We start from the raw sequence: 9,471 nt of genomic DNA on the forward strand, positions 1-9,471 counted from the left end.
CAAACAGGATTCAAGACATTTCATATGTGTGGATTTTATTTCAGTTGATTATGCTGATCTTTTAGGCTCTCTACAGTTAACCAGCAAGCTAATAGCCTCAACTGAGAAACTGAAACTTGTTTATAGGCAATGGACAAGTACAGAGACACCAAAATAAGTCTTGTACAGTGCTGCAAACTATTTCATTTTCCTTAGGTAACTTTTGAAACTTTTCATGGAAGTGTGACAACTTTGCACTTTATTTAGTTGGGATACTCATGGGAAAGATTTACAAGAGCTACTCAAAGTCTCTTGGACTAATATAATGTCTTAATGCTAAAGAGCAAAAAGAGACAAATGAGGTTGGCTTAGGCTTATACTTCATGGTACAAACTCATGTCTTGACAAGAGTAACATGTTTAGTATTCCTACCTGCCTGTTAACTGCCTCAAAGTGAGCAATTGGCAGGGACCCACCAAAACAGAAAGTAACATTTAAAACTAAAGAACTCACTTTATTGTAAAGAAATCAGAGAATCAGAGAATCAGAATCAGAGAATCAGAATCAGAGAATCAGTCAGGGTTGGAAGGGACCACAAGGATCATCTAGTTCCAACCCCCCTGCCATAGGCAGGGACACCTTACTCGAGATCAACCTGGCCAGAGCCCTGTCCAGCCTGACCTTAAACACCTCCAGGGATGGGGCTTCAACCACCTCCCTGGGCAACCCATTCCAACCTCTCACCACTCTCATGCTCAACTTCCTCCTCACCTCCAGGCTGAATCTCCCCACCTCCAGCTTTGCTCCATTCCCCCCACTCTTGTTACTCCCCAAGAGCCTAAAAAATCCCTCCCCAGCTTTTTTGCAGCCCCTCTTCAGACCCTGGAAGGCCACAAGAAGGTCACCTGGGAGCCTCCTCTTCTCCACTTTGAACAGCCCCAGCTCTTTCAGTCTGTCCTGATAGGAGAGGACAGACTGAATGATTTAACAACTCTCCAAAATTAATTGTGTTACAAAATGCATTGTCTGTGACCAGAAGAATCAAGGAAACCATATTTCCAGCTGATCTGTGTCATACATTTCATGTGTGACCTATGTATTTTAGTTCTACACTTCATGTAACACCCTGCTTACATTAGTTCCAGATTTTTCCCTTGACATCAAATGATGTTTTCTGCTGTCTTCCATGCCTCCCAGAACTCCTTTGCTGGTTTTCTGCCACTACCTATGCTTTTGTCTTCTGTCTGGACAAGTGAGAACATACACTACAGCTAATTAGGAGCTTTGTGTATCCCAGATGATCACCTAATGTATGCATGTTAACCAGCAAGGGATTTGCTGAGGTATAATGGACAATGGTTGAGTTCACTCTGCCTTTCCCAGAGAGAGGTATATTAAAAGAACATAACATTGTTTCAGGTACTTAGCACAAGATTCAGTTTCATAAGAATGGCATCTGAATTTAGATATCCACATTTAGGTAACTAAAGGAACATTATAACTCTCATCTCCAGTTTCAGTCAGTGGAGTTCTTGTCAACCCAGCTAGTAGAGCCTAAAGAATGATTCAGCTGATCAGTTTACATCTGGAGACACTGATCCCCTGCCTAGGCTTCATCAACTGAATTGCCTCAGAGCATCATTTTGTGGTCAGGAGTCCAGCACTGTTAGAGAGGCACTTGCTCACCATGTGGGCTAGACAAATTGGATGTAGGACCAGTGAGAGTCTCTGCTGCAGTGGCAGGGGGAAACCATGCATGATATGCAAGTTTGTATCAAATGTCACTGGGTGGTTTTGGAGGAAGTTGAATTGAAACCAAGTCTCTGCTTACTGTGTCAGGAATTTGGACACTTGCTGTCTGTAGGCACCTACAGTCTTAAGACACCTACATTTCCATAACCTCAAATCGAATGCTTCATTTAGTAGTCTTGAAAATCTTCCAACTGTGGCTGAAATTGGTGAAAGAGAGCAGAAGTTCCTAGGAAGGAGAGTATGCAATGATGTCAACCATCCTAAAATGTTGGTTTCAAAAACCTGCAGAACAATCTGCACCAACTGAGAAAACATCAGTGTTTGAGATGTATGGAATCATAGAATCAACCAGGTTGGAAGAGACCTCCAAGATCATCCAGTCCAACCTAGCACCCAGCACTGTCCAGTCATCTAGACCATGGCACTAAATGCCTCAGCCAGGCTTTTCTTGAACACCTCCTACACAGTCCCTGCTTGGGTTTTTTAGTTTGGTTTGTCTTTTTTTCCCAGAGGACTTCTACTTCATTCAGAAGGGCGACAAAGCTGGTGAGGGGCCTGAAACACAAACCCTATGAGGAGAGGCTGAGGGAGCTGGGGGTGTGCAGCCTGCAGAAGAGGAGGCTCAGGGCAGACCTCATTGCTGTCTACAACTACCTGAAGGGACATTGTAGCCAGGTGAGGTTTGGTCTCTTCTGCCAGGCAACCAGAAACAGAACAAGGGGACACAGTCTCAAGTTGTGCTGGGGGAGCTCTAGGCTGGATGTTAGGAGGAAGTTGTTGCCAGAGAGAGTGATTGGCATTGGAATGGGCTGCCCAGGGAGGTGGTGGAGGCACCATCCCTGGAGGTGTTCAAGAAAAGCCTGGATGAGGCACTTAGTGCCATGGTCTAGTTGACTGGATGGGGCTGGGTGCTAGGTTGGCCTGGATGATCTTGGAGGTCTCTTCCAACCTGGTTGATTCTATGATTCAGTGCATGGAAGAGACCAAGCCCATTTAATGAGCCTCCGTTCGCTATTCTGTTTTCTCCTTCTTCTTTATTGCACAGCTCTAGGCCTTATTCATTGCACACAATTACAACACTGCTAAGAAGACAGAATTATGAATTTCCTCATGGGCTTTTCTGTGTAACTCTTCTCTGTCACACATCCCTTTTCACAGCACCCTTTCAAAACGTTTCCTTCATTCACAGCCGAGATGTTAAGGCTCGGTGAGATTAAAGTCCACAATATCCATGGATTTGAAGTGGCCAATTTAAGCCACTGAGGAAATTATTTTTTTTCAAGGACTTAACATTACTTCACACTTTGTAATCTCTGCACATAGCTCTCATTAGTATTATTCTTGAATAGAGTGCCCATCACTCCAGCAAATCAAATGCCAGGAATTAGCAAGGCACTTGTGAAAAATAATTATGAACCATCATAAAAAAACAATTGGCTTCTGTGCCTTGATTAGCATTATGAGCTTCTAGACAAACCTGGCTCAAGTTGCCTTTTATCTTCCCCACCTACTTGCTTATTATCTAAGGAGAACTTACTGCGAGTGAAGGACTTCTTAGAGTGTCAGGTAGTGATAGAACTGGGGGAAAAAGATCCAAGCTACAGGAAGGGAGATTTAGATTAGACGTTAGGAAGAAGTTATTCACCATAAGGGTGGTGAGACACTGGAACAGGTTGCCCATGGAGGTGGTGGAAGCTCCATCCCTGGAGGATTTTAAGGCCAGGATAGACAGCAGTGTGGGCAGCCTGATCTAGTGTGAGGTGTCCCTGCCCATGGCAGGAGAGTTGGAATTGGATGATCCTTGAGGTCCCTTCCAACCCTGGCAATTGCATGGTTTTATAATTCTATGATTCTCTGTCCCAGCTCCCTCGATGAGCTGGTCTCTGTCCCAGATCCCTTGCTGGGAGTTGGAATATTTTAATGAGAGAAATTAGATCATTGATGTGCTAGTTTGAGCCTAGCTGTGATATTTTAGTGAGAAGAATTAGCTTATAAGATGTGAAAAGGAAACAATGGTGGTGTCTACTTCACTCATAGGCTTGCTTAGATGTATAAGAACATGAATACAAACATAGATAACAGTTTGCTCTCTGGCTTTGGCTGCCTCCCTTCTCTCTCTAACCTGCTGTCTGTGTGACTAATCCATCTGCATGGGCATGTTTAGGCTGGATGCTAGGAAGTTCTTCAGAGAGAGAGTGATTGGCATTGGAATGGGCTGCTCAGGGAAGTGGTGGAGTCACCATCCCTGGGAGTGTTTAAAAAAAGACTGGATGTGTCACTTGGTGCCATGGTTTAATTGATTAGATGGTGTTGGGTGTCAGGTTGGACTTGATTATCTCAAAAGTCTTTTCCAACCTGATTGATTCATTTGTTCATTCCATTCATTCATCCAGGGGATGTTGGAACTCACTGGGACAAGTTCTCATAGAGTTTCTTTAAGATAGCATTCTCAGAAGATGACTGACCTAACAGTTTCCCAAGGTGTTTTCACACCATTACCACAACCTGTGACAATAGCAGCTGATAACCAGACAAGGCCACAAGTTCTTCTCTCAGGATTGTTATCATGAAACCAGGAATGGCACAGGTTAACTAACCATGGGACTGGTACTGGCACCAGTCAAATGTGCTCAACTGAATGAGACAATGTGACTGGAAAAGGTGTAAAATCCCAGAGGCAACAGGGAGAGTTTGAAGCTTTCCCACCAATCAAGACCTTCAGGATCAGTGAGGCATAACCTAGATCCACAGTGATAGTTATCTATCTTCTATGACCCTATCTTCTAGTTTTGGTACCCTTTGCATATTTCTTCCTCCTTTACATTTCTAACTTTTCCTCTTGCATATGTAAGCAAAATAAAGTCAAGTGTTTTTTCCCAAACCAACTACTCACTTCCTCCTTGGCTTCATTCAGGGGATCCATAAAAGAACCATCTCTTCCACAATAGCAGATTGAGATGTGGACAAAGCAATGTTAGAATTCCTCTCCAAAAATAGAAATGTCCTAAAAAAACCAAACACAGAAACCTCCAAATAAACAAAACAAGTAAAACAAACACACTAAAAAAAAACCAACCACCAAACAATCCCACCCCAAAGTCTACTAGTTTTGTATAGACTATCTCCAAGGACACTTAAAAAATGGTTAGGAAGTGGAAAAACTTTCTTCAAGTGATGAAAAAAAGAGGAAACTTTCTTCTTTTAAAGAGGCAATGCTGACAGGATTGCAAACACAGCACTTTTGCATAGCAAACATTGCTGAAATGCAGAAAACACTCTAAACGTGTAGCATAAGATGAGATTATCATAGAATGTTAGGGGCTGGAAGGGACCTTGAAAGATCACCCAGTCCAAATCCCCTGCAGAGCAGAACCACCTTTTTTTTTTTCTTGGTTGATTTTGAAGTTTGGTTTTTGTTAACCTCATTTCTCCCCCATCTCTCTCCTTTCCATCTTCTGTTTTCACCCATATTCCTCTTTTTCCTTTATCTTTCTTTTTTCCTTCTAGCATCACCCTTTCTTTCAGCATCACCTTCCCTTTTCTATCATACCTACCTTTTTCTCACCCCACACCCCATTTTCCCCTTTTATTGCCCAAACCAGAGCACCTGGGTTCTGTTGGAGTCTCCTCCCACTCCAGGTGTGACCAATTTGCCCTCCCTGCCCATTCCCCTTTTTAATCTGAGTTCTATTGGAGTCTCCTCCCACCCCAGGTGTGACCAATTTGCCCTCCCTGACCACTCCCCTATATAATCAGCCCCAGGAAAGGCAGAAGCCTCAAGTTTGCCCATTTGGGCAGAAGGATCCTCCTTGGATCATCACCGGTGAGTCCTCTGTGGTGCATCACTGGGTGAATGGTGGAGGGGATTCAAAGGCCGGGGGGCCTGGCTGGCCCCCCGGCTAGGTAGGGTAGAGACTTGACAATCTCTTTAGCATCACTCACGGATGGTGGTAGCACTTCCTTACTTAGGCTGAGCTCCTCTCTAACTGCTTCCTTTTTCTTACTGATGATAAGCTGAGGTACTTGGCTGAACTGGCAGCTCCCAGGTGAGTAGTACTGCATTGTCGCAGGACTGTTCCAGTTTGGTAAAGCTCTTCAAGATCGCCAAGCCCAAGCCTCAACCCAACACCATGGCCATTAACCTGCGTCCTGGAGTGATATGGCTGCACATTGCTTCAACACCTTCAGCGATGGTGACTCTACCACCTCCCTAGGCAACTTGCTCCGATGCCTGACTACTGCTGCAGCAACGAAATTGCTCCTCGTGTCCAGCCTAAACCTCCTCTGGTACAGCTCCAGGTATTTTCCTCTCACTCCCTTACCTGACACTGGGGAGAAGAGACCAACCCCTCACTTCAGTGCAGTCTCCCTTCATGGAGCTGCAGAGAGTGATGAGGTCTCAGTTACTACTATGTAATCAAAATAATGGTAAGTTTCTTATGTTTCTTGGTGCTACTGCAACCCATGCAACCAGAACCCCTATTTTTTTTAGCCCAGCATTTTACAGTATTAAACTATCTGCAGAACAACCACAAGCACATGCTTATCTTTGGTCCACTGGCCACCAAGAGCAAACACAACTCATTTTATGGTGCTGCTAATGCTGCCTAGTCAACACCATGGCCACCACTGACTTAACCATTTGTTCTTCTTTCAGCTCAGAGAAGGAGATGTCTTCCCCAGTGACGTAATGCCAGCAAGCAACAGAGTCATGCACCCACTGCTGAGTGTGCCTTTCTGCTGCCCACAGACTCCATCCTAACAACCTGCAGAAGGCTCACAGACAAGCACGGAAAATGCTGTGTCCCTCCTGATGCTTCCTATCACTTACACATGTGCACATCCACACATGAGAAAAGGAACAAGCCAGACTACCATCAAAACCATCTACCTCATCAGAAACACTCTCCTGGTTCCACAACTGATAGCAAGAAATAACCCTTCCAGAAAGCAATCAATGCACAGAACTAAGTTAAAGGAACTCACTGAGGAGGTTCTTATTACATGTAAACACCTTCTCTAATTTTTTGTGATCTCATAGGTTATATCATGCATTCCTTCCTAAAAAAATATATTTAAGGACTATACAAATGACACAAAAACTAAAATCATTTAAAGACTTTCTCTTGAAGCTATGCTGCTGCATAGTGAACAATTTGAGTAAGACATGATCTTTGAAATTAAAATGAACTACAGTTTTCATAGCTCTATATTAGAATCACAGAATTAACCAGGTTGGAAAAGACCTTTGAGATCATAAAGTCCAAACTCTCACCTAGCACCTCCTCATCAACTAAACCATGGCACTAAATGCCTCATCTAGTCTCCTTTTAAACACCTCCATAGATGATGACTCCACCACCTCCCTGGGCAGCCCATTTCAATACCAATCACTCTTGCTGTGAAGAACTTCCTAAGGTCCAGCCTAAATCTTCCGTGGTGCAGCTTGAGACTGTGTCCCCTTGTTCTGGGAGAAGAGACTAACCCCTACCTGACTGCAACCTCCTTCCACATAGTTGTAGAGAGCAATAAAGTCTCTCCTGAGCCTCCTCTTCTCCAGACTAAATACCCCCAGCTGCTCCTCACAGGGGTGTGCTCCAGCCCCCCCTCAACTGGTCTTGGTGCCTTTCTCTGGACACATTGAAGAACCTCAACATCTTTCTTAAACTGAGAGACCCAGAACTGGACACAGCACTCAAGGTGTGGCCTAACCTGTGCTGAGTATAGGGGAAGAATTAATTTCCTGGTCCTGCTGGCCACACTATTCCTGCTACGGGCTAGTATCCTATTGGCCTTCTTGGCCACCTGGGCACACTGCCTAGAGTCTGGTAGATCAATTCTCAAACCCAACAAATCTCTAATTGCAGTTTCCTCCCAACGAAACATCCTCTCCAACATCAGCCTCAGACAGTGAATATAAATGATGGATGTTGATTAACGAACATATTAAAAGAAAACAAACAGCAAAGTTAAAAGAAGATATTAGTCACACTAAAGACCATGTGAAACATTTAATGTAGATGTTCAGAAGCTTATCCAATCAATGCAAAAGGTTCCAACATGAGAGTTAAACAGAAGCTCTGGAAGAATAAATATCTATTGACACAGGAGTTACTGCGTTCACTTCATCCCGGCGGTGTTCATTTCATCCTGCTGGTGTTGAGCTGTGTTAATACCTTGTGAGAACAGATTCCCTGTGAGCTTTTGCTGGAAAAATGAGAAAAGCCTGACTGAGTTAATAACTGAAAGATTGTCTGTGGTCTAAAAAAGGAAAGGAGGGAAAGGAGAAAAAATGAGACAAGGGGGAAAATAAATAGGATATAGGAAACAGGGAAAAGAAATGGAAAAAAAAAGGAGAAAAGACAAAAGAAGGAAAGAAAATCCAACCTTAAAGTGTTATACAGAGTAAAACACTGTAACAACAAAAACAACAAATGGAGCCCAGTTCAATGGTCACTTAAACGAGCAGGAACACTTGAATTGGTTGTCAGTGGCTTCAGATCAGGCCTGAAGAAAGCAGCCTAAACTGATGCAACATACCTGAAGTAAAGGTTCTGTAGAAAAGAACTGTAAGGCAACAGAACTGCACTTGGTGGAGTAGGACCTCTAAAAGTATTTCCCACTTGGGTGTCTGTTACTTAAAGAACTGATGTTACAGAAGCACAATATTTGCAGAGTAGTTAAATCCTCTGGGCTCTGTGACCAAACATTGCAATAGGCTCCCTTAATCTGAACCGTGGGAAGGCTGTTTTCTCAACCAGCTCTGCAAAGAGGCAGTGTGATGCAAACTTCCAGTTCTGATTACGGGGGATGCAGAGCTTACTTTCTAACTGATCTGCATTGACTTTTCAGAAAGGCCAGCAGTCAATGAGTTTTCCCTTGCAACCAAATGAAGAAAGCTTAATGGCTTCAACAAATTTCCTTATAAAAGCTGAAAAGTCCTGACACTGAAATTGAGTTGTTTGGCTGGCTACCAAGCATCCTCACTATTGATAGCAGTAAGGAATCACATAGTCACAGGGGCCAGAAGGCGCCTCAAAAGAGCATCCAGTCCAACCCCCCCTGTAGAGCAAGATCAGTGAGACCAGATCACACAAGAATGCATTTAGGTGGAGTTTGAACATCTGCAGAGAGGGGGACTCCACATAACCCCTAGGTAGCATGTTCCAGGATTCTGTCACCCTCACAGGGAAAAAAATGCTCCTCATGTTTCCATGGAACTTCCTATGCCTTGACTTCCACTCATTGCCCCTTGTGCTGTTATTGGGCATCACTGAGCAGAGCCTGGCTCCATCCTCTTGGCGTTCACCTCATGCATTTATGACCTCTCAGTCTCCTCCTTTCCAAGGTAAAGAGCCCCAGCTCCCTCAGCCTCTCCATATCAGAGAGATGTTCCATTCTTTTCATTATCTTTTTGGCTCTAGACATGGTTACCTTCTATATGTTTATTCTGCCTTCTCTTTTAAAGCATTATGACCTCCATCGATCCTCTCTTGCTACTGCAAAAAGATACTCCAGTTTGATGGCTGATTTCATAACGTAAATTGTTAAGCATCACTGAGGTTATTTGCTAGTTTGTGCAATGATTTTAGCGTGCTGGTGAAGGAAGATGAGAGGGCAGCTCTGAAAATGCCATCCTTCTATCCAGCTGCCATAAAAGGCATTGCATTAGCACAGAAGGCAGGGAGCAACTGACTCTTCTCCCTGTTATGGAGCCTAATTACTGCGTTCACCACTGAT

At 43.8% G+C, this 9,471-nt stretch overlaps 1 long non-coding RNA gene across 1 annotated transcript; it reads right to left on the reverse strand.

Annotated features, from left to right (window-relative positions):
• Positions 1–1,600: 1,600 nt before the first annotated feature.
• On the reverse strand, positions 1,601–4,727 carry LOC135189296 (uncharacterized). Its single transcript, XR_010308026.1, has 2 exons — positions 4,625–4,727; positions 1,601–1,957 (listed from the first exon to the last, which is right to left on the reverse strand). It is a non-coding gene; the product is annotated as an uncharacterized LOC135189296 (long non-coding RNA).
• Positions 4,728–9,471: the final 4,744 nt, after the last annotated feature.

The sequence above is a fragment of the Pogoniulus pusillus genome, chromosome 31 (genome assembly GCF_015220805.1).
Source record: "Pogoniulus pusillus isolate bPogPus1 chromosome 31, bPogPus1.pri, whole genome shotgun sequence".
NCBI lineage: Eukaryota > Metazoa > Chordata > Aves > Piciformes > Lybiidae > Pogoniulus > Pogoniulus pusillus.